Genomic DNA, 27,121 nt, shown 5'->3' with positions numbered 1-27,121 from the left:
TCTCATTCCTCCCTTGACATGTGGATGTAGCCCACAGCAGGTGTCAGGGCTAGTGACTAAGATAAGTGACTAAGATAAGCTAAAGCAAATAATAAGCAAAATAACATTTATAAAGTTTTGGATTACTTTTACTTTGCAATATACTAATGACACAAATTTGTTTGTTTGCTTATGACAGAGTGGTGAATGAGGCTGGCGGGCCTCCATTTCAGTATTCAGCCAAGGCTGGCCTCAAACTTGATCCTCCTGCTTCATCCTCCTGAGATTACATCCATATGTTACCGCATGTGGGTTTACACTTAGTTACATTTCACTCTGCATAAAATCCAAAAGGTGGTCTACTTAATACATATATAATATTAGACAAATAACAATAAAAAGCCCTTTTAGATTTAACAAAATCAGTTGGTTTTGGTTTTGGTTTTTCGAGACAGGGTTTCTTTGTATTGCTTTGGAGCGTGTCCTGGAACTCGCTCTGTAGACCAGGCTGACTTTGAACTTACAGAGATTCCCTGCCTCTGCCTCCCGAGTGCTGGGACTAAAGACTTGCACCATCAACGCTCGGCCAATCAGTTTGTTTTTAAAGACAGGCACAACCATTCAGGGGTCCGTTTAAGAGTTAAATGAGAATGCCTCCATAAAAGACTTAGTAAAGTGGTTGACACAAAACATAATTCCCCTGAAAACAGTTTGGGGGGCCTTTAATATGGCTCAGGGATGAAAAGAGCTTGCCACCAAATGGGAAGATCTCAGTTTGATTCCTGGGACCTATGCATGGAATGAGAAAACACACTCCCACTTCAAACTGTCCTCTAACATCCATACATCGCCGAATAAATAGATAAATAAAAATTTTACACTTAACTTTTTTAAAAACAGTGCTTATTCAGCTAACCTTAATCATGTAGACAGTCCTTACACTGCCAAAGCATCCAGCCAGTGATTTGATTTTCATAGTTAAGTCAAGCATTGAGAGAAGCTTTTACTAAATTTCTAAAATTCCTACCATGGTGATAAAATTCTACATAATGATCTGCCTGCAAAGACTCCTGCTGAAGAGGCAGAGCAAAAGTGTTACACAACAAGAAGAAATGAAAAGCCTCCAGTAAATACCCATATGTACTTTGAGGAAAGCCGCTTTCCATCGCCTTGGTTCCTCTGTGAACCCATGAAGCTCATTTCAGAATGAAGTTTCATGGAAAGGAAGCTTGTCCTTTCTGTTTATGTTTAGAAAACCACTCAGCCACAGGAAAGGTTGCAGGACTTGTGATAACTATACTTGTAACTCTCAGGAGAGCACACCTAGGTTTCCACATCGAATTTGGATTTATTGCAATAAAGTAAAAAATAGAACTCAAAGACATTTCTTTGCATTTTGCTATTCAGTTTAATTATTATCAAAATGCTAGCAGAAATATCAATGGAATCTCGCAATTCCAAGTGTGTATTAATCATTAAGTTAAAACATTTTGTACTATCACTTTTAAAAGTGAAACTTTCAGTAAGACTAACTGGTTACATACTAACTGGTTACAAATCAAAGAAAATACTTCCCACAAAGAAGGTAGTTCAAATACTAGTACAAGGGAAGCTCAATAAACTCTAGAAACTGAAGTGGACACTGGACCATATCTATTGCCTGGTCTCCTATGCAGGGGTAACTGGCAGTGCAAGGGAAATGCTTTCATCTAAATCTGCTGGACCACGAAGAAGGCACCGGCTATATTACAACTATCTTCTTCTCCTAGAACGTAAGAAGTTTACCTGGGGGCCAAATCACCCATGGAAAACACAAAGCCCTGGCTCAGGATGGTATAACATTTGCACACATCATCAGCACTCCTGGTGCATTTTATTAACACTGAACAGGGTTGACAGAGGTTGGCAGGGACAAACATTCAGGCACGTGCCCTGAGGCAGAACCACCTACCACCAAGGGGTTAAGTGGCATTGGGCTTTTAGGAATTTAACTTCTGCTTCAGTGTCTTCATGTGAAAAATGACAGTATTGCCAACTAACTGTACTTATGGTGTTTAAATAAACCTATGTATACATCAGTGCCTGGCGGATAAACAATTAACTACCATCACTAATAATATTTGTTTGAAACACTCATCGCTAATAACATACATATGAAAACTAAAATTCTAGGTAAGGTACAGTTCTCTTAATAAAATATTAGGTTGCTTCACACCAACTGTTGCTTCAATCTAGACAAGATTTTTCAAGATCTACATTTGTCTAGTTTTGTCTTCCATGTAGTACAGACCTGCAGGATGGAAATTTATGTCAAGTCCCAACACTGGAAAACCAAATCTCTAGGGTAGAGAAGTATTGACAAAAGGACTTAATTAAGTTTGAGAAAAGGAAATGTGGACACGGAGAACCCTGACTGGTGCCACTGGACTCTTCCTTCTCTCCCTTGGCTTCTTCCATCATTAGGATGCGCTCACTTCTCAACAGCATTCTGTTGGCCATTCACCATCTCAAACACCCTGTTACCACGGTTCTCCACTACAAAGCTGGAACAGCACGCAGCATAGCGTCTCTTAGGAAGTGCTCAAGCACTTGGGAACTGACAAGGACTACTTGCACATTTAGTTCCCGGACTGAGTGTGTGCTATGGATTCCTGAAGCCAGTGGCGCACATCAAAGACCATTCTCTGATTGTTATGTTATAGACAGGCAGCATGCTTTGCAGATATTCCTGCATGTCCTACATGCAATCTGTCCTCACTCAGAGCTATGGGAAGAAACTGTGGGACCAGGAGCACTATTTTAATCAACTTCCTGGGAGGACAAGAGGGAAAGTCTATGACATTGTTTCTGATTTCAAAAGTTTATAAACATCCAGAGATGCAGGAAGGTAGGATGGTGGGAGCCAAAACAAATACTTAAAGGAAAAGGACAAGTTTATAAAAATTGTATTAAAATTTTTAAACTTGAAAGTCCTTATTTTAAATAAAATCAAATGAAAGTTTCAAACCCTAATTCCATGTTGCTCATTTTGCAGAGTTCTACTGATAAAAATTACCATCGGAAAAAAACAATCTTCATTTTCATTCTATGCAAACTAGTCAAACAAGGTCTTAGTTTCCAGAGAAATGAATCCAGATGACACCTTCAATGAACATTGTGTAAGCCAATAAGAATGATCACGGGCTTGGCACGTGAGGTCTGAATGGGTCAGTTCAACAGGCACAGAGCTGCATCCTAATGTTTGCAGAATACGAAAGGGTCCAAAAGCTACATGTCTGGTTGTCGTTCAAAAGGGTCAGTGTTTGTCAATACATTAAAGAACAGACCTAAGTTAAAAATAGAATTCTCATTCTTCTGCCTCCTCCTCTTCCCTGAAGAGCTTCACTTAAAAGTAGAGCTCCATGGATTTATGGTTCTCATAACCTTCTTGGTAAACCATCCAATGTGTTGAGACTCCGAGTTCCTTGTTAGGTTTATTTGTAGAAGGGGCAGAAAAAAATATTAATTGAAATCTACATTTAATACAAATGAATTATGGCCATTTCAGACAAGTTAATGTTATTCTCCTGTCTTATTTGAGTTGCCAACTTCAAATACATAAATAAAATTGTTATGGAAGTAGATGGAAACTGATAAAAGAACTATTGTCACTGTAGAAAAGACTGTTACATTTCACTGATGAGAAGTAAAATTTCTAAGTCTTTAAGAATGAGGAACTGTTATTCTTGTTATCAGGGATAGGAACAAACGCTGAAATATACGTATGTGTAAAAGTAACACAAGTGTTTGAGCGAGAGTAGTGTGAGTGTATATGTGTCTCTCATTTGTTTAGCTACTAAAATTGACTTCATTCACCTAAACTCATACTCAGTATGCTGAGGAAATATCCACTAAACCTGAACTCTTTACACTAGAACATTTGGTAGTTTGGTCCCTCAAGCAAGAATCTAACCATGAAATAAATACTGTTTTTCATCAGCTTCTTCAGAATATGCTTCAGAAAACTCTAAATCCATCTTGTCATTCATACATGGAAACTACCCACTACTGAAATTATCTGGGTCTAAAACATTTTCAACTAGGTAACTACAGCATAGCCCTGGTCACTAAAACAACTTCAGAATAACCCTGCTCACTAAAATGACTTCAGAATAACCCGGCCACTAATATATGTTTGATCCTTTGATACAATGCATATATTGTTTGTGTAGATGATGCGATGTTTACATAGATGTCTAAGTATGATAAAAGTGGTTGAATGTGGAACTGCCATAAGCATTGCATGTAAATGGCCAGGTAATCATAATATACACGGTGCTTGTAAATAGAATATGCACTAATGGTGAGACCCTTCACCAAAGACATCTGAATATACTTATATTTCAGATAGCCCCCTTGAGAATTACCAGTTTTGCTGCACATTGTTAAAATACCCATCGCCTTTGGATGAAGATGGGCTGGAAGAGTTGCTCTTGGGTCTAGACACAAGCTCCACCTCATGGTGGCATTCTGAGTGGCAGCTCAATCTAGCTTCTGGGTGGACCTTGTCTTATTGGACGACTCTTTTCTTTGAATTCTGTGTTAGATAAAGCTAGAAATGTGACCTGCAAAACTAAGCACACATAAATGCAACTGCTCAAAAATGCTGGAAGTGAACAAGCAAATGAGGTCCTCACTGTCCACACTGACAGGTCATAAATTCACTCTTTCCAGAAGCCTGTGACTAAACTTAACATGTGACCTGGCATGAAGAGTAAGCTGGGTCAGTTCAAGATTTAAGTGATAGTATTTTCAACACATTTTTCCTTTCTTTGTATTTTATGTGAGAATATTAATTTTCTGAAAAACTGAGCACATTGACTCAATCATTCTAATAACTTTCAATTTCCCCATGAATCATGTTGTTGTGTTTGGGATCTAAATTATTCATATTTAGGTCACTAATCTAAGGAATAAAAATACAATCTCACCCTTTCCTGAATGTCTTCCATCCAGTCGAGTTTTATCTCCTTTCCTTTTGGTATTCTTACAGATATTTTCAGTACCCACAATGAATGTGCTAGATCGAGCAAACCAGCTGATCGACAGAACAAGAAGCTGAGCAGAAGATTGAGATCATAATCCTTGTAGTTGTCAATGCCATCAATGCAGTAAGTCAGCACTACATACAGAGTAATCCACACAATAGGTCGGCACTAGATACAGAATAATCTACACAGTAGGCCAGCACTAGATTCAGAACAAACCACATAGTAGGACAGCACAAGATACAGGGTAATCCACATAGTAGGTCAGTACTAGATGTAGAGTGATCCACACAGCAGGCCAGCACTAGATATCTAATAATCCAACTACAAATCAAGCCAGAAAGGAGAAGTAAGATCAACAAGCTTGGAACCTCAGCTGGGAAGAAATGAAAACCTGCAGATCCCAGGCACTCAGAGATCAAAAGCAGAGAAATCGTGCAGGCAAGGGACAAGCACAGTGGCAAGGCTTCAGGAATGGTCAAAAGGCCAAGAGTCAGGAACTGGGAAATGCACTTTAGCACCGGATTGGTCAAGGGACAAGGAAACAGATGTGAGGCCCAAGCAACAAAGCAATTCCATACTGCAGCAATCTTCTGTCACAGCCAGGAAGTTTCTCACTGGACTCTTTCCCAGGAGTTAGCTGGCGTGACCCTGTGCAAAGCAGCAGCAAATAGGAGTGACTAGAGAAAGGCTAAAGTGACAAGCAGGTACCAAGGAAATATTCCTTACTCTGGAGAACATGGCTCTTAATGACCTACACTGCTGTGACATACCATTCTACCGGGACATCCTGTCCTTGTCATCATTAGAATCCCATTAGAATCCTGCCTCTTTCCCTAGTCCTTTGTTAACAATCTTGATGTATCATTCTCTGAATTTCCATAGCAATTATTGTACCCTCCAAGCTTTTTAGTGCAACTGCATGCAACATTACATTTTTGTGTTTCACTTTCTTTCTGTCTGTCTCTTTCTTACTGTTTCTCTCTCTCTCTCTCTTTCTCTTTATTTCTTCTTATTTAATTATTGGTTTTTCAAGACAGAGTTTCAGTGTTTAGCCTGGCTGTCTTGGAACTCACTCTGTAGACCAGTATGGCCTTGAACTCAGAGATCCACCTGTGTCTGCCTCTCAGGTGCTAAGATTAAAGCCATGTGCCATCACTATTTGTGTTTATAATATTATCGTGTGTTACTTTCTACAGGTTTCCATTGTTCAGAGATGTGAATTCATGTTACACATGTTAGCAATAAATGCTTCTTAGATGTTCCCAAGATTCCTCTTTACTTAGGCAAATACACAAAATAATATGTCTGAAAATAGCATACAGTCATATGATATCACATAATTTACATTAAATTATTATGGTCAAACTCTACTCAAACTGAGCTCAAAGTAATAGTGATGATGAAAAAAGGTTTCTGACAAAAATACAATAGCTATAGGTATATATCACTTCCTTCTGTGAGATATGAAGAATCGGAATAAGAGACACTGGACACTAGTCAGTGTAATATTGACTACTATCTATCCATAGGTAAATTATCATGGCATTCATTTATTAATTTTTATCAAATCCCATAAATATCTATCATTGCATACTTAGCAGACCCTGTGGAAGATGTTAGAAGAAGACACAAATACAAAGGTAAGTAGAACATCATCTTTGCCTTTAAAAAGTCCCCAGAAAATATAAAACATTCCCGCCATACCTAATGAGGTTCAGAAAAGGTGTCCAGCCATTTTAGGTGGGGCACTGTCTTAGCCTGTTTTTACAGTCATAAATGTTCCTGAGGGTGAGAAGTCTCTAAGTAAAGATGTTTGTGTAGCTCACAGCTCTGGAGACCCACTGGCATGGAATAAGGAACTGCCTTCCTGATAGCAAGAACACACGCCCAACAGGTGACAGGTATGCACAGATGAGAAATTCGAGGAGGAAGCAGGCTCACTATGTCAGCGTGTTCTTATCAGAATTGGTGCAGTCTCAGGAAATCTGACCACTGCCACAAGAAAGCATTCATCCTTTTCATTGTTGCAGCAGTGGGAATTGAACCATGGTTCTGAGGCGCAGACCCAGCCCCACAATAGTCACACGATGGTAGAGTGCCTATGAGCAAACTGTTCCATGAGATCTAATTTCTGAAAGATTTATCCCCATAACAGTTCCAGTAGAAGTGGAGGAATGCTGCCTCTAGAGCATGGAGCAAAACCAGTAACACCAAGAAGGGACAACTTCTCCCTGGGACCCTCCACAGAGGGGAGTGCCAGGAAATACCTGGCATGTGAGGCTGGGCTAGAAGGAAGGAATAGCTTTGGGATAAAACACATATTGTATTAAGAAATTTAAAAATCATCTTAGAGATACTAATGGGCCATGGTAAATTATTAAAGAGCAAATCAGTGGACTCAGCCAGTGTTTCTCAGAAAAAAAAGAATATTCATTTAAAAACTGCTGAATTTCAGGCTCTTACTAGGACAGTATGTAAATCCAATTTTAGAGTTTATTCTGCTTTCAAAATTAGCTATTTTTTTGTTGTTGTTTTAGAACCATTTTACTTGCAAACTCTTCGAGGATAGTATAAAGTGTATCTATTGTTAAGGTTACAGTGGCACTGACTGAAAGCACTAGTGACATGCCATACAATGAAGTGACAGTGTCTCCTAGTCACATTTCACAGACAAATTTTAACCTTTAAAAAGTTGTCCACTCAGCTTGTCTGCACCATTCTAAGAATCCCCGTCCACTGACAAAGTTCACCTGGTCTAGATAAACAACTACAAGAGAACATAAATCATTTGAGTCATTATTTAATTTGTTTATGTCTCCTTGGATCAAGAATCTTTGAACCAGCCTTTTGTGACATTCAAACAATGGAAAAGAGCTCTGATATGCTTGCCAATGGTTGACGGTACATTCTAACTTCTCCAGAAAGCAAAGATGCATCACAAATGACCAATAGTTTAGAGCATGTTCCAAGAAAAATAGCATGATTCCAAAAATAATAGTTAAAGTTTCTCAAGTAAAAGAGAAGACTACTATGACTTAAGCTTCTGGAGGAATGGTATAATTACTCTTTGAAGAAGTAAACATGTTTGTATTAACAAATTCAACATGTAGGATAAAATAAACGTGAAGGCTTTGTCTCCATCTAAAATCAACGTGTGACATAATTTCATGGAAACATTTGGAGTAAGTCCTTCCAATGAATACAGGGAGAATGTTATTTAAAAAGAACAAAGGTTAGGAAATACACTTTAGCACATAATCCTGCATGGGGGAAAGGATCAGTCTCTCATGATCTAATAGGATTTTTCCATTGTTAACTCGGTTAATATTAGGCACAAAGCAAATAAGTCATTGATGATTTTAAAAAGTCCGTGGTGATACTCAAAGGAAATTAATTCCCTGCTAAACATGGTTTATGAAAGCAATATTGAAGTCAACCAAATGAGAGGTCTATATTTGTTACTCCAGCAGAGTGGCAATCATTTCTGAAAACAGAGGTTTTGCTCCTGGCCCACACAGTCTCTAGCACAGACGTGGCTTTCCAGCATTGAAGCAGTGTGGTCCAGGTGGCAGCATGAGAAAATTAGGGTGTCATAGCAATGGAGACCTTGATAAACCCTGTGGTAAACAGGCCTGCCCTTAACACAGAAAGCAGGCTGCTCTGCTGTGAAATGCCAAGGTGTTTGGAATAATATTGTGTTGTCCCTTTAAATGTGACATGAAAAGAACCTGGTTACTGGTAAAAGGTGACTAATATTCTTATTGAACACAGTGACTACATTGGAATAAAAAGGTTAGCATCATTTAAAATACCTATTTAGCACATAGCAACAATCGGCCTTAGGGATTAAATATCAAAGACTGATACTTGTATGGATTGAAACATTGAATTGAGACTTGTAGAAGAACATATTACTACAACCGAGGTCACATTATTTTTGCAACCAACGTTCAGTACACTGTACTGAGGACGCAGCAGATCTGCCTACACTGGGCCATAGAGCTCTGGGCGCTTACTTTCAACTGATTAAACTATGTGGCAATAGTCTGGTCTTTGGTCAACCAGAGAAGTTTAGTGAAAGAACAAGGATTTCAACATCTAGTAGAAAGTTCATGAAACAGGTATAATCTGTAAGCTTCCATGGACAGATGATAACAAGAAAGAGGGAGCGAGAAAGAATAATGGAAAGCAATGTAGCAATAGATGTGATTTTATAACTTGTATACTGGGGGGATCAAATATTAAGTGAATCAGGTTTGAAACCAAGATTCTTCTCTGATGTCTCTTTATTTTACCTCTTGTCTGATCCACTGGCAGCAGCTGTCTGTCAGCTTTATCTCCAGAATATACTGCAAACGTGAAACCACTAGTCCAACTACAAATATTCTGGTTCAAACTACCATTGTCTTTTACCTGGAACTGTGAAAAGGCCTCTTATGTTCCAGTATCTTTGGGTACCTGTATTTACTGCCAGTTAATCTTCTGCCCACAAGCTAAACCTCTATCAATGATATTTTACATGTAGAATAGTGCAGAAACGTCACAAGCTATCAAACCTTCTGGGGTCTGGTTCCACTTTTCTACAATCAACCCCTTACATTCTGTGACCTTCTTGATCCCTGACTAGTTGCCCTGGGTTTTCTGCTGATTCACAAACAAAATCCCAGCTAACAGTTATTTCATTCAAGACAGACCAGGCCATGTACTTTTAAACTCATGTCCTCTCTCAGCTAGGGGAATTTGATACTTAAGTGAATCATACAAAATTATATAATTTTATATATGGGAACCATAGCTGTTTATCTGATTATAGAAGAAAAATAACAACATAACAAATTTATGTTATAATTCATCATGAAGACATTAATGTTTATTGTTCTCTGAAGATTTAAAATCCCAGAAGCAGCTGATGGCTACAGCTGAGCACATTCTGTAAGGAAAGAGGAAACTGATAACAGTATCTTTGCATCCTTTTCTAACACATGGAAAACAGCATATATTTTCAACAAACAAACAAAAAAAGCAACTGCCCATGGTATAGTCAACAAGGCTTCCATTATGGGCCACAGAGTGACATTTCATCCATGAGGCTTTAATAGACATAACTGAATATCAATAACATAGCCAATAGGGGAAATCTGTTTTATATCATTGGAAGATATTTTAGATACATTATTTTGTATATATTATGTCTGCATGTTAGCATGAGCAGTGCATGTGGGTATCTGTACCCTTGGAAGCCAGAAAACATGAGATCCCAAGAGCAAGAATTCAGGAGTTCATGAGCCTCCCAGTGCACATGCTAGGAAATAAAATCTGGTCCTGTGTGAAGGCCCTGCATGCACTCAACCACTGACCATCTCCCTAGCCCATTTGCCTCACTGAAATAAGTCTGGAGTGGGGGTGTTACAGTCATAAGAGGATCACGCAAAGGGGCCTAAGTACAAATTTAAAAAATGTACACACTAAACACAAGTAGTAATCACTTGTAAAATTCATAGCAATCAATAATTGAAATTGATGAGTATGTAAATAACCTGAACAAAAATCAAATAGACTCACCCTCATTCCTAAGGGAAAGTTCTTGGGTACAAAGGAATAGAGGCAACCGAGATAATATGGGACTGGGAATATGATGCCCCACAATGACTGGTGAATTCAGCACATTTGACTGAATTTACTTCTCATATCAGATGAATTGAATTTGGCAGTAAACACCTTCTTAACCAAGAATGAAAGTGAAGCAAACTTCCCAGAAATATCTCACATTTACAACTATTTACAGTATGTAAAATATATGTAGTAGACGTACAGCTATGTCTTTGTGCCAGTTAAATCACCATGAGACCAAGGGATGACAATGCTTTTGCCTTGGACAGATGGCCATGGATAACAAGGAATAACCACAGTGCTCAGTTTGAAGAGATGTCTCAAGACAGAATGAGTAATACTATTCACAAAATCTCAAAATGTGAGCCGGGCGCTGGTGGCACACGCCTTTAATCCCAGCACTCGGGAGGCAGAGGCAGGCGGATCTCTGTGAGTTTGAGGCCAGGCTGAACCGACAGCCTCCTAAACAATACAGAGAAGAAATCCTGTCTCATAAAACCAAAAAAAAAATCAAAAATCTCAAAATGTGTGGAAGACTTACTGAGGAAATGTGGTCTCTCCTATAAAGACACAGGATTCTGTATCATGAAAAAATAGTAGTGGGGAAACCCTTAAATATCTCAAAACTAAACAGTGATTTACTATGTAAGACATCTATTTCTTCATAAATTTTAACATGTTTTAATTCCTTATGGGAAAATAGGGAGAATAAGTAGAAATCTTTGCCCTTATCTCATTAATTCTAATGCTCCATCTTTGGAAAGAAAGATTACACACTCAGATGCCAGTGGGTATGTGTAAGGATAGGCTAGCACACTCCCAGGCCAAAAGCTGTCTGCTCTTAGTATGCAAGAACAGCCGTCACCAGGGAACACAGCTACTCATGCTGTGTTTGAAGACTTTTTATGACATCAGAAAATCACACTCCTATTGGGGATTTTTGATTCTTAAAATACAGCAAATGATTAAATTAAAATGAAAGAATAGAACTAACCCAGAATCTATGGTGTCAAAATATAAGGAATTTTGGTATTGTGCTCAGTTAAGTTGGCAATGTTTGTGTTGGGGACAGCTTACTTTGAGTAATGCACTCCACTATAGTTAAGTTGTGAGGCCATCTCTTAATAGTTTGAGTCTGTATTGGAGTTTTGCACTGAGCTTTGGCTGAGCTTTTCTAAGATTGTATCAAATTTGAATGTTGAATGTGTAGGTGAATTTAATTTTACACCAAATCCTTCCGTTCAAATCTCCTCATACCGATTTTTAAAGTAACACTAATTTTTCAAATATGTTTATACCTAGAATATTGGAAATCTCTTGAATAGTGTGAATAACAATCTTCAAAATGCACAGCCTTGTGCTACTGTAAGGTCTGGGAGAATACATATATCATTAATATTAATTTCATGTTTGTTACTAATCCTTGTGAGTAATCATTTTTCATTGCTTTTTTATATCATTTTTTATTTTAATTTTAAATAGCTTGTTTTACATGTCAATCCCAGTTCCCTCTCCCTCCCCTCCTCCCGTACTCCCCTTCTCCCCCACCCTACCACCCTATTGCCAATTCCTTCCACATAGGGGATATCTAGAGTCTGTCATTTCACTCCGGGTAGGGTCTAGGCATTCCCCTAAGAGTCCAGGCTGAGAGAGCATCCCTCTTTGTGCTATGGGCACACAATGACTGTTTGTATTCCAGGGATAGACACTGATCCACAGCTCAAGGTCCCATAGGTTGCCCAGGCCTTCTCACTGACACTCACATTTGGGGGGGTCCAGATCAGTCCCATGTTAGCCTCCCCGCTGTCAGTCTGGGGTCCAAGAGCTCTCCCCTGTTCAGATCAGCTGTCTCTGCTGGTTTTGCCAGCCCATTCTTTGCCAATTTGCTCATCGTTCCTCTCTCTCTGCCACTGGGTTCCTTGGGTTCAGTTCAGTGTTTAACTGTGTGTTTGCCTCTGCTTCCATCAGCCACTGGATGAAGGCTCCCAGATGGTTATAGACATCAAGTTCATTATCAGGAATGGGCATTCGAGGTGGTCTTTCCACTATTACTTAGCTTGCCAATTGGTGTTATCCCTTTAGATCACTCGAGGTCACTCTGTTGCCTGATCCGTCTTCTAACCTATGATTCCCTCTTCCCCCTATTCTACCCCCACCCACTCAACTTCCTGTTCCCTCGTGACCTACTCTCTCTTTCTCTTCTCCCCCTCTCTTCTTCCCAGCTCCCACTCCCCCTTACCCCTCACCGTGTTCTCCATCCATTCAGAGGATCTTGTCTTAATCCTCTTCTCTTGGGTACTATGCATATATGCATATCTTTTAGGTTCTTTCCTGTTTCCCAGACTCTCTAGAAACCATATATGAGTGAGTACATACCATGTTTGTCTTTTTGCCACTGGGTTACCTCACTCAGGATGGCTTCCTCCAGTGCCATCCATTTACCTGCGAATTTCAAGATTCCATTGTTTTTTTCTGCTGAGTAATACTCCATTGTGTAAATGTACCACATTTTCTTCACCCACTCTTCAGTTGTGGGGCATCTAGGTTTCTTCCAGGTTCTGGCTATTACAAATAATGCTGCTATGAACATAGTGGAGCAGATGCCCTTGTTGTATGAATTTGCCTCATTTGGATATATGCCCAAGAGTGCAATTGCTGGGTCTTGTAGTAGATTAATTCCCATTTTCCTGAGGAATCTCCACACTGATTTCCAAAGAGGCTGTACGAGTTGGCACTCCCACCAGCAGTGGAGTAGAGTTCCCCTCTCTCCACATCCTCTCCAGCATAAATTGTCTTCAGTGTTTTTGATTTTAGCCATTTTTTGCAGCATGATCTTATTATAGTGTAGCCTGGGCTAGCCTCACCATCAATATTCTCCTGTGTCAGCCTCCCAAGCGCTGGGATACAGGTGTGTGCTGCAACAGTTGGTTTCTTATGAGTTGATCTCATGGGTAAACAACAGATTCAAGTTCTTTGAAAAACACTTAACACAAAGTCACCTTTGGTCCCAGAAAGCAGACGACTTGCTGACTGGCTGTGTGAGAAGCAGTCTTCTGAGGACAGTGGGTATACTGGTCATGAATGTAGAAACGTATGCTAAATGTTATCAATCAAGCTTTTAAGTGTGTACACATTGCTTTCACATGACACAGAAATGAAACCATTTTAAAAGCCTAACAATTTCCCTAAATTCTAAATCTCTAGGTCTAAATGGTGGTAGATGTTTACTTTGATATATAAACAATCAAGAAACTGATTGTTTTGTATCATAATCTATACCTATGTCTTTTAAAAAGAGATAACTTTTTCTAATTTGGAAAATTTAAATCAAAGAGTGGATAGTCAGAATAATTTGTTCTATGAAATATGATTAAAAATAAAGGGCGATTTTACATTCATATGGAGTCTTGTAATACTTATAGAGACAAACACTTCAAAGCAAAAGAAATGGTTAGATCTGTGACTAATAACTTAAGTCCATGCCACTCCCCGAAAAGAGGAAATAGATTTTAGGGAAATTACTCTTCATAAATCCTTTAGAATCCTGGTAGATGAATCTAACTTGCAATTCTAATTTTCTAGCTTTTCAATATAGACTAAGAGAAAGTTGCATAACTTAGGTCATCACATATATAATTTCTCCATGTTATAATCAAAATTTCTATATTTGTTATGATGATTATATTTTACATATATACCAATGTCTGACCAAGTCATATACTATATTACACATACTCATGGACGTGGCTTCATGGTCCATAGTGGTTGGGGTTTATTGTATTGCCCCCTTAGAGTGTCAAAACCATTTTTTATAATTTAATTTTTTTATTTTTTAAAACCATCTTATTTTACATAGCAATCTCAGTTCTCTCTCCCCACCATTTCCTCCCCCCTTACCCCCCCTCGTCCTCCCATTCCCCACCCCCAATCTACTCCTCAGAGAGGGTGAGACCTCCCATGGGGGATAATCAAAGTCTGTCCCATCATTTGGGGCAGGACTGAGGCCCTCCCCTGTATATCTAGGCTGAGAGAGTATCCCTCCATAGGAAATAGGCTCCAAAAAGCCAGTTAATGCTCTAGGGATAATTACTAGTTCCATTGTGAGCAGGTCCATAGACTGCCCAATCCCCACAACTGACACCCATGTTCAGGGGGCCTAGTTCGGTCTTATGCAAATTCCTCAGCTGTCTGTCAGTCTGTAGTCAGTGATCTCCCACTTGCTAAGGTCAGTTGTTTCTGTTGGTTTCCCCAACATGGTCTTGACCCCTTTACTCCTCCCTCTCTACATTGCTGGTGGGATTGCAAACTTGGATGGTCACTGTGGAAATCAGTATGACAGTTTCTCAGAAAATGAGGAATTGATCTACCTCAAGATCCAGTAATATACTCTTGGGCATATACCCAAAGGATACACACTCATACCACAAGGACATCTGTTCAACTATGTTCCTAGCAGCATTATTCATAACAGCCAGAACCCGGGAGCAACCTAGATGCCTCTCAACTGAAGAATTTACACAATGGAGAAATTTACACAATTACTGAGTAGTGAAAAACATGACATCTTGAAATCTGAAGGCAAACGGGTGGGACTAGAAGAAACCATCCTGAGTGAGGTAACCCAGACACAGAAAGACAAACATGGTATGTACTCACTCATATGCAGGTATTAAACGTAGAGCAAAGGATTACCAGCCTACAATCCACAACCCCAGAGAAGCTAGGAAATAAAGAGACCCCCTAACAGAGATATACATGGACCACACCCCCCAGGAGGGGAAATGGTTAAGATCTCCTGAGAAAATTGGGAGCATGTGGGGAGCAGGGAGGGAGATAGGAGAGAAAGGAGAGGAGAAGGGGAAGGGGAGGAGAACATGAGTGATCAGTTGGGAAGGTCGAGATGGGGAAGAACAGAGAGGGAGAGCAAGGAAAGGGATACCTTGATGGAGCCAATATGGAGTTAAGGAGAAACCTGGCACTAGGGAAGTCTCCAGGAATCCACAAGGATGATCTCAACTTAGAATCTAAGCAATAGTGGAGAGTCTACCTTAAATGCCCCTCCCCTATAATGAGATTGATGACTACCTTATATGCCATCCTAGAGTCTTCATCCAGTAACAGATGGAAGCAGAAGTAGACATCCACAGCTAAGCACTGAGCCGAACTCCTAGTGTCAAAACCATTTAACTCATTTAATGATAATATCTTAAAAATCACTCTAAAAATTGAGAATCAAGTACTTTTGCATTATATAAAAGGAAAGTGTTATTGATACACAAATACTTCCTGTCTTAAGAGGTTGTCCTGATAATTTTGTAGCCGGCAAAATGCACCTTAAAAATGTGCCTTGTTTATCCAACTTAGTAAGCATGAGAGCTTACCCCACTACCTTAAACATGCTCAGAGCAGCTTGCATTAGCTCCACACAGGGCAAAAATCTCCTGACACAAAACCCATTCTACCATAAACTCTTGGTCTCTCAGGTGATTTATCGAAAATATTGTAAGAGCACTGGCAACACAGTACACTGAGGAGGACTGGCCATTCACTGCCTTGGCTACTGGCTGCCATGACGACTGGCTGGTGGAGGCTGGCGTTCACTGCCACTGAACAACATTGCCACGTGGTGTGAAGCCCAAGAAAGAGCACAGTTCAGAATCAGAAGTGATTCTAAATGAGACCTGCTCATTCAGCCTTCACTGTCATGGACAAGTAACCCACCCTACTTCCCATCTACATCTGTCCAAATAAACAGGACAGTATTAATATCTTAATTTCACTACCTTAACAATTAAATGCTTGCTCTAAACAATTTGCTTCCTTAAAGCAACATAGACATACCAACTTTCTTAATTGTACTAACAAGCAGAAGAAGTCTGCTGCCCCTTGACATGCGTCAAGACCTTTACTGTGAAGGCATTAGGAAAACCGTGATAGAAAACCGTGATAGAGAGGCAAGTCCACCACAGGGATATGCCCAATCAGAAAGAAGACTTGGGGTTCATATTTACTAAAAAAATTACAAAACCTTAAAATTATGAAAAGGGCAAAGTAATACACAAGCAGCTACTTGCAATCTCAATTAAAAATAAACTCTACATTTTCTTTTTCTTCTGGAGGTGCCTAGAACAACATTTTCAAATGTTTTCTTTTATTTTCAAATTATAATTATATTATTTATTTTTCTCTTCCCTTTGTTCCTTCCAAATTTTCCTACATAACCCTTTTGCCCTCTTTCAAAACCATGGCCTTTTTTCACTAACAATTGTCACACACATACACACACACACACACACACACACATTACATACTCCTAAATGCATGTGTATACTCTACTCAGTCTGTATGTTACATGTATGTATGTATATATGTATGTATGTATGTATGTATGTTTTGGGGGTATTTAAAAATATATTACTGAAATTAAGCTTCTATCTTTCATTGAATCCTTGTCCTTCCTACTGGAAGTTATATTTTAATTTCATCTCCAGGAGTCATCATTTGTTTGTAAGAAAGTCTCTTATTTGTCCATTTCCAGAAAGCCAATTAAAAAGATTTTCAGCTTTACTCTTTATCAGAGAATGAAAATTAAAACACCAGGGAGATGGCCTTTTACTCACACAGTGGAAGAAATTTACACTCACAAATACAGAGTGTTGGCAAAAGTAAAGGGAAGAGGGGAATTCATGTAACACATTTTACAGAGGAGCACAGGGCAATAACTATAGAGAAGACTTTTGAGTAAAACTGAAGAGTCTCCTATTCTGTGACTTAGAAACTATTGTTCTAGGTATTTGACCATGAACTTGTGTGAGCAGAGAGGGCTGTAAGAGATGTGCTAATAAATACAATAGTTGACATTTGTAAAGGCAGAATCACTTGCATTATTCTAAGTCTTTCACATTCTAAGTCTTCCCCTTCCCTTTAAGATACCCCGTTTCCCAGGAAGCCTCCCCTACTTGATCAACAAATCAAGGGACAGAGTTTGCGCCTTGCCAGAGATGCCCAACTGGTAGCTGAAGCATCACAAACACAAGCAATGCAATTCAAAGGTTGAGGCCCATCTGGACAGGAAGAGCATATCATCATAGAATGCTCATGCCAAGCAGAGCAGCAGAAACATGAAACAGAACATGGAGGGCAGATACATGAATAACTGTATATGTTTGAACAACTTAGAATAGAATAAAATTTTTAAAAACTAAGATACTTAAAGTAGTCTTGATTGACTGATTTCCTGCAGCTGAATCAGTTAAATCAATCTTAGGCTACATAAACAAAGATATAAACTCAAGATCAAGGAAAGAGACCTCTTGGGGGCAAGGATTGATAACACCTAATACAAATTGTCAATACTGTGAACTCAGACTAATCAGGCAGACTAGAACTTGAAGTGCACTCTGAGGTGGGGAAGGTTTTGTAGCTGTAGTGAGCATTCATGATCTCACATAAGGGAATGAGCCTGCTGAAGGGTATGGGGGGAGGGGGAGACAGTGCATACATTTTCTCTCTACAAGCTTCCTATCTAAATGGCTTATTTGTTTGACTTGGAACAACGACTGATATATTAGACAAACAAATAGTATCACATGGAAATGGAGAGGTGGCTTAGCAGTCAAGAGGACCAGTTGCTTCCATAAAGAAGCAGAATTTGTTTGCCAGCAACCATATGGTGTAGGTCACAACAGCCTATATATAGCTCTATCTCTGGAGAATTCAACACCGCTCCTAGCCTCTATAGGTAACTACACACACACACACACACACACACACACTTAATAATAAAATAAATCTATTTATCTACCAGTATATCTATACAGGAATGTATAATACAAATAGTATCATAGCTTCACTTAGTTTTATTATACTACATATGGCTCTCAGGTACATGGGTGGTTACTAACACCAAATTGCAAATCAAAATTCCCATTGAAGACTATATAAAAATCTGAAAATATGATGATCTTTGCATAACCGAAAAGGGTGAGTAAATGATAAAAAGTAAAAATTAAGCACTATTTCCCTCCATTGTAAGTCTAATATCAGAGCAAGTCTCGGGTGCTAACGTAGGCCATCAACAGACAGGGTTCTCTACTAAAGAGTATATACCCTGGCAGTAATTTAAAAATGATATTCACCTTAGGGATATTCTAATACAAATCCAAGTTGTATAAAGTAATAGCATTGAGCTGTTCTTCGTGTTCCAAATAGGTCTTTCCTATGTGATGAATCGGGGCTGCCATGGTGATGTTGTGCACTGAGATCACAACCTTTACAGAGTAGCATAGATTCCTATTAAAAGGCAATTCATACATTTTCTTTAATTCTCTTCTGAGAAAAGGCAGATCCAATAAAGAGTAAGGTTTGAAAGATCAAGGTTATTGTAGAGACTGACAAACAGGGCTAACTGCTAGTTTTCATGGAAACTTAATGAACAAACAAGTAGAGCCTATATTAAATGTTAATCACTCTTAATCTTAACTGTTGAAAAAATGCTTATAGGTTTAGGTGTGGCAACCCCATTTGAAAACTTGCTGGCACCCTGGTGTAGACCTTGCTATGATTCCTTTCCAACTTTGGACACACCTTGCTTGAAAGGCAAATGACTCACGAGGCCACAATCCAAGACGTGATATTCAGCATTTAACTTGCTAATGATACCCAAGATGTAGCCACAGCTTCTACTATGAGAAAAACGGCGGCCAGAGGATTAAAAGTAGAATTGGTTTGGTGAGACTAGCAAAAGGGCTGTGAAAGGGGTGTCAAGTGAGGTAATGAGGAGAAAGGGCACGGAAGGATTATGGGACACGTGCCAACATCAATAAACATTTCTCAACATTTGTACCACCTAACCGAAATCAGCCAACCGGAGAAGGTGGAAATGGCCAGATGAAGAAAGGAGGAAGCAAAGGCACTGGGGGACAACTACACAAACCTGTACTACACTGCTGAAGCCCACAACTGAAACACAATATCCATCATCAAGCAATTTGAGAATGTAATGGCTATTTTGCAGGAATTGAAACTTGTTGGTTTTTCCAAGGTCTAGAGACATATTTATGCAAGTTTTAATAACTCAGTCCAGGATTTGCCAAGAATGTGCATTTTACACACTAGGACCTACCACAGGAGACTGATATTTTATATATGATGAAAGTAGTTATTTTAATGCAAGTTTATCCCAACCTGTATTTTTATGCCCTGTTGATACAAGTGTAAAAACCTTTGGCTGTGAAAGGGTTCAAGTGAGCAAGAAGCATGGGTAGTTTGAACGATGAAACCATCTTGTTATAAGTGGTATGCCAGTGTTTCCCACTCCAAGTTCACCTTTCCTTTTACAGAGAAAGATGATTTAATGTCACCCAGTTTCCCTACCTAACACAAATGAGATCCCATGTGCATAGAAGTTTGATAATGTAATAATTTTCACACATATACGATCACACAGAACCCCAGTGAAAGAAGAACACACAACATGATAAAATCTTGAGCACAAACTTCAAAACTTTGAGAACATCAATTAGCTTTATTTGTTTTCACACTCGTTCTCAGGTAAGAACATGCCTAGTATATCTCTGTATGTAAGGTCAACCTTGTGTGGCTTTGTGGTGGTTTTTTTCCATAAAGAAATGGAGCTAAGGAGATGTCTTCTTGGGTGATATGAGCACTTGCTATTAAAGGGAGAGGATAGGAATTCAAATCTCTAACACCCACGTAAAACAAGAAAGACTGTGAGTGCCTCAGTGTTGGGAGGGTGGAGATAGAGATCCTGTGACTCACTGGCCATCAGCCTAGCCAAATGGCAGGGCTGGGGTTAGTGAAAGACCCTTCCTCAGAATATAAGGTGGAACGTGACGGAAGAGGAATTACCTGATGTACTCCTTTGCCCAGTAAGTGAGTGATCATTGCCATGTGGTTCTCCATACACACATGCACATACATGACACAAATATATGACATATACACAGGAGAGAAAAAAGTTATTAGGAACAATGAAGCATTTTTTTCTTCCAGGTGTTATACACACATTCTACTTCTAATTATGCAACTAAAGGAAAGGTATATTGGATGAGAAATGTTAAATGTTTACATGAAGTTTTATATTTAAATTAGAAACAAGCTTGCTTCCCATGTCAATCCCACCTCTCTCTCCCTTCCCTCCTCCCCCAACCTTCCCAACCCCCGACCCAATCCTCACTCTGTTCCCCAGGGAGGGTGAGGCTCTCCATGGGGGGTTCCCAAAGTCTGCTATATCATCTGGGGCAGGGTTGAGGTCCTCCCCCATGTGTCCAGGCTGAGAGCATCCCTTCATGTGGAATGAGTTCCCAAAGTCCATTCGTATGCCAGGGATAAATACTGATCTACTACCCAAGGCCCCATAGATTGTCAAGGCCTCCTCACTGACACCACATTCAGGGGGTATGGATGAGTCCCATGTTGTCCTCTCAGTCATCAGTCTGGGGTCCATGAGCTCCCTCTTGTTCAGGTCAGCTGTTTCCACCAGCCTGTTCTTGACCCCTTTGCTCAACACTCCTCCCTTTACGTCAGCATAAGAAAGGATAGCATGAATTTGGGCTGAATATTGTTGTAACTCTTTGTCTGGCTTCATTCAGTCTTTATAGTTTCAGTAACAAATCAGTTATTCTCTGAAATCTCACTCAAATACTATTTCTCATATAACCCTTATTAATGGTACATTAATCATATCATAATCCAGGCACTATGGTATGAGTGATTTACAGTAGGGAGGAAAACTACCATAGACCATGCCTTCATAAAGTATGTATAAATAAAATGTATGTAAATAAGTATGTAAAATAAATAAATAGAGTATGCATAAATAAAAAAATGCTGTAAAAGATAGGTAAAAGCACCCAAGAAAATACACTGTGTTGAGGAAGTTGGAGGATTTAGTAGAGTGCAATAGGAAGCCTATATAAGGAAACGATGAACAGCTCCTTAGGAAAAGGTACTTTAGTCACAAAGATAGGGAAACTTCAGGAAATCAAGGTAAGAACAGTATGACAATGCCTTGTCCTGGAGGAACTGGATATAAACTAGCTAGGACAAGTGGAGCATGCCATGCTCAACCTTTCCAGAGACACCAGCATGCTCAATTGAATTTAAGACATGGTGAGAAGCTACGTAGTATTTACACAATGGAACATTGTTCAGCTGTTAAGAAAAAAATTATTAAATTCACAGGTAAATGAATGGAGTGGGAAACAATAATTCTGAAGGAGGCAACCCAGATCCAGAAAGACAAACATCACATATTTTCTCTCATTTGTGCAGGTTAGCTTTGAATTTGCAAATAAGTTTGTTTCATTTAGAATATTTATACAGGTCAGGAAATTACTAAGGGGCCAAGTCAGGGTTTAGGAAATCTTTCAAGGGAGGGGAAATAGAAAACAATGGCATAAAGAGTTAAGGAGAAATAATAAATAGGAAGGTTTGATTGAGTTGGTGTGGGGAGGGCAGAGTAGAGGAAGGAATAGAGAGAGGGATAAATAATACAAAAGATCATGCAAAAAAAAATATGGAAACCTACTACTGTAGAAACTTCCATACACACACAGATACATACACACAGAGAGAAAGAGGGAGAGAGGAAGGGGGGAGGGAGGGAGAGATAATCAAAATGGAGTTACCCTACAATGGGGTGACAATTCCCCTACTACTACAGGCTAACAGATAAAAAACTCCAGTCCCATGAATTGATTACTTCTTTTATAAGTATCCCACAAGCCCACAAACATTACAGACTATTGGCAATTCTCTTGGTTGCCACACAGAACTTCATGGTAAGACCCTATTGCTGAAGATACCACATATTTGAGTCATAACACATGGGGAAGTCAAGCTGGCACTCACCTGATAACTGCGTCACTGCTGACTAGTTTTTACAGTGCTAGAAGGTGCCACATACACCACCAGAGGAAAAAGTAATCAAGAATCTTACCAGCGATGACCCTGTGAGCTACAGTAAGGAATGGCCTAGCATCACATACCCACTATTGCAATAGTGGCATAAATATCATGGAAGTAACCAACCATTTTCTAACCATATCGAAGTCATATTCCACAAATGAAATTCAAACCTAATGGGGCCAAGAACTTATAACTGAACAAATCTCAAGCCGTAGGGGAGAACCTTTTACTCTGACTTATCAATATAACCCTATGTTATATATCTTTCAGCTCTCACCAGAGAAGCTTTTGTTTGCTAAGGGACAAACAAGGCCAACAGCTTCATAATGAATATAGCCTCCTGTGTGTTTATTTGGGACTGATGCGGTTCTCGAAACAGGCTGGCGCAGCAGAGCCCAGGCGACTGGCGGGGGATAAACCAAAGCGGCTAGCAAAGAAAAAGCTTCCCTTAACAGAATGGTGTCAGGAGTGGGATTGGATTTCCACGCAAAACAACAAAAGCTTTAAAGGAATTTTAGAAACAGAAGAACGGCGAGAAGCACAGATTTTGGTAGCAGCAATTTTCTCAGGTGTGCTCTGTTTTGCTAGTGACAAGCCGAGATTCACGTGGCTCGGTTACAGGAGTCTTCCTGACTCAGCATAAAAAGAAAAAGAAAAAAAAAAACCAACAAGGTTGTTTTAAGAGACTCTGCTAACGATTGAAAGGTGTGTACGTACAGCTGGAAGTGGCAGCTTTTGCTGGAGGTCAGCATGGACTGAGGCGGTTAAGCTGGAATCATGCTTACGCCCGCCATCTTGGAAAAAAAAAAAGAGGCAGTTTAAAACAGCCACGGTTTTACAGATAAGACACGTGGCCAGAAAAACATAAAGATTTACAGTAAAGTCAGACTTGGATAAAGAAAAACTTCTAAAGGTTTACAGTGTGTTTAAAAATATATGTGAGATTGAGAGAGAAACTGAAACGGCAAAGTGGTAAATGAATACAAAAGCCGGCGTTGTGGTGGCGCACGCCGGTAGGATTGCTCCAGAGGCAGAGGCAGGCAGGTTTCCAAAGAAACCCTGTCTCAGAGAAAAATAAATAAAAGTAAAATAAATAAAGTAATAATAGATAAATAAATAAGCCACGTAAAAATGGAAAATACACAGAGAGTCTGGATACTGTACGCTATTGTGTTTTTCAATTTTTTAATTGCTCAGGAAGGAACAGCTGCTAAAGTACACTTGATTATAAATGCTGCTAAATTAATCCAACTTCTATCTTTTGAAAATGACTTGACTTCAAATTTTAAGTATAAGGATATGTTACTCGGAAAAGGAGTTTTTGCTTATGTTTCTACAGAAAATGAAAAGCTGAGAATTCCTTCCAGGCTTCTGTGGTTTCACGAACCAAGACCCCCGGAAGCAGTGGACCAGGTGTTTCAACGACTGAGACAGCTAAGATGATACAGCTTTACAGACCCCGAAAATACGGACTTATACAGGTTTCTGAGTTTTGTCATGACCACCATGGTGTGAACAGCGCCCCCTTCCAGCAGGAAGCAGTTTGGAATGAACGACATCCCAATTCCCATCTTGTTTATAAAACTTTGTTTTCATTTAAATGGGATTGTTTATAATTGGCTAGTGATCACAGCCAATCTTTTTTAATGGTAAAAAGGGGAATTATGGTATGGGTATTGTTTTTCATTTATTGAGACAAAATCAAGGTCAATTTTGTGATGCTTATATTTCTCCTCTTGATTAAGTATTGTGCTTATAATGATCTTTTACAACGTAATGCATAATTAAATACAGACTATAGATAGTTACTTATAATAGAATTTCTAGTTACATAAGTTAGGTTTCTAGATATACAGAAATATATTTGAGATGGACAGTCTTCAAACCTCTCAAAGACCTTCAGAACATGGCATTTAAAATGGTTTAGGGTTTGTCTTGACAATGAGAAATGTCTGCTCCTGGCAGCACCAATTACGTCTGAGAGGAAGATGGGCATCGAAGAAACTCGTTATAAAGTTTGCTTTCAACATGGCAAGATTAGCCATTTGGGCAAGAAACTGCTCTTGCCTAGATTGTTTGACTGTTGTTGTATCATCTGGACATGCAGGACCCACAGGAAAGTGACTACTGAACTCAGTCTTACAGGGTTCCTGCTTGATGAAGAGTCTACGAGACTTTCTGCAGGACAAAGAAAAATGAATGATAGTCTGTCAATGCAGATGGACAGTTTAAAATTTCCTGCTTTGCTGAGAAGTGTTCCAGACACATTGTGGCCTATGGGCTGAAGATGGATGCCCCAACGTTACAGAGGAACTTCGGGTGACTGTCCAGGCAGTAAGATATCTCTGTCAATCCTAGTGTTTATATATTATACTTCTGTGGTCTTTGATGGAGTTGAAGACAGATAGTTATAATTATAGTTTTCCTTAGTTATGATAAAAGATAAGCTACATATAGGACTTTGGACTCACAAGGATGGGATGGATGATATTTTCTTTAGATCTTGCTAAAATATTGTAACTGTGTTCTTACTTGATAACTGTTCTGTCATATACAATTTGACTATGTTAAAATTAAGACCTTTCTTTTTGTTTAAACAGAAAAGAGGAGATGTTGGGGAAGTCTTATGTTAATAAAGTACTGTCTGGCCAATAGGAATCTAGATAGGTGGGGCTAGGAGCCCAGGAGGATTCTGGGAAGGAGAAAGGAGAGAGTTCGAGATGTAGCCGCATGGGGTAGGAAGCCGGGAACTATTCTCCGGTAAGAAACATACTTAGATTAACAATTATGGGGTAATTACTTAATGCAGAGCTAGCCAGTAAGGGACAAACAAGGCCAACAGCTTCATAATGAATATAGCCTCCTGTGTGTTTATTTGGGACTGATGCGGTTCTCGAAACAGGCTGGCGCAGCAGAGCCCAGGCGACTGGCGGGGGATAAACCAAAGCGGCTAGCAAAGAAAAAGCTTCCCTTAACAGTTTGCAGTATATGATAACAACACAGAGATCCAAGACTAGCTGAGGTGCAGAGAATACAGACTGCAGAGTGTTCAGCCCTAACTGAAACATCTACACTGCAGCCCCTCTCCCCAATACTCAAGATCATCGAGAAATTGGAAGCAGAAAGTGTAAGAGCCAGAGGTTGGAGATGATTACGGGGAAACCTGGTCTCTTAGGCACAGACACTGTGACAGCATATATAAGGCCTGCCCAAGCTCAAACCAAATCAAATCTCAGCATTAAGATGAGGGGTAGACGAGAATCCTCGCCCTCCGCTGAGGAGCCTTTGTCAAACGACAGATGGCATGAGAGTGTGGCTCCTGCTAAGTCAGCCATACTCCAGTGAAACGTGGGGTATTTGAGAAGCACAAACTGACCTTGATGTTTAAAAACGCATCCATACGCACACAAAAGACACTACGTTGAGTGGGGAGAGAAGAGAGGATGGGTCTTAAGAGGATGTAGGGAAAATGATCTAAACACATTATATAAAAGTCTCAAAATTATAAATTGAAAGTAAAAGAATAAAATGATCAAATGGAGAATGTGCATGACATTTTTAAAGATGACAGTGGCTCATAAGTAGAGATCAAATCAGCAGGGAAAAAAGAAACAAATAAGGTTCGTAGTAACCTGTGGTATATTGTCATGCAGACAGGAAAAAGAGAGAGATTGGATTTAGAAAGAAGAGAATGGAGTCATGGCCTAACCTAGAGGCAGAACCAACAAGACCGCCAAAGACCACATAAGTATTGTTGGTAGTTTGGGCATGCACATAGGAAGGAATCAATGATGCTTAAGACCCTCTGTGAATGACCGCTCTGATTCCTGAGAGGCGAGATGCAGCCTTTGCAGGAAGTGGGTTTCAAGGGACTATCAAATGCACTGTTAGAACATGTTAAGATTGAGACACCTGTCATATATCCAAGGGGACCTATCAGAGAGCAAGAGCACAGGGCCAAACCTTCAAAGCTGCAACTGCAGTGAAGCTGCAAATTTGCAAGTCACAAGAAAACAGCTTAAAGCTCTGGCTAACGGTGAGATCACCTATGGAGAGAATGTGGCATCATGCTCCTATACAAGCCGAAGAGGACAATCTATGCATTTTCTATGACAGCTTCAAGAAGGAAAATAAAAAGTATCTGACAATTAGTCACTCCTAGTAAAATTCTTGTTTGAGTCCCCTAGAGCAAGTTCTTATAAAAGGTGCCAAAGAGCATGCCTCTAAACGATAACAGTGTATACATTTATGACTGTTCAATTTTGTGCCGTTACTATAAGCAAAAAGTGAATGCCATTAGCTACAGCATGGTTTGTACCTCCTAAGTACAATTCCTTATACTGCTATACAAAACCTAGAGAAGGTACTGAGATAGACATTGTCTGTGTTGCATTTAGTGGAATCTGGATGGACCGACTCAAGGCTACTGTGAGGCTGGAACTCCTTTCTCCTTTGCACTGTATGCAGAAAGCCACAGGACCCCTCAACTTAGCTCTTCCTTATATCATGAGGCAAAGACAAGAAAAACAAATACGTTATGAGGCCAATTCTTCTGAGTCTTCCTTCAACCT

General features: G+C 39.5%; 1 protein-coding gene across 1 annotated transcript in view; it reads right to left on the bottom strand.

Annotated features, from left to right (window-relative positions):
* The window catches only part of Adgrv1 (adhesion G protein-coupled receptor V1), a 518,174-nt gene that overhangs the window by 223,625 nt on the left and 267,428 nt on the right, over positions 1-27,121 (bottom strand). The gene's annotated exons all lie outside the window — the stretch shown is intronic.

The sequence above is a fragment of the Mesocricetus auratus genome, unplaced genomic scaffold, assembly GCF_017639785.1.
Source record: "Mesocricetus auratus isolate SY011 unplaced genomic scaffold, BCM_Maur_2.0 Super-Scaffold_100020, whole genome shotgun sequence".
Classification (NCBI taxonomy): Eukaryota; Metazoa; Chordata; class Mammalia; order Rodentia; family Cricetidae; genus Mesocricetus; species Mesocricetus auratus.
This window is presented reverse-complemented; position numbering and strand designations above follow the sequence as displayed.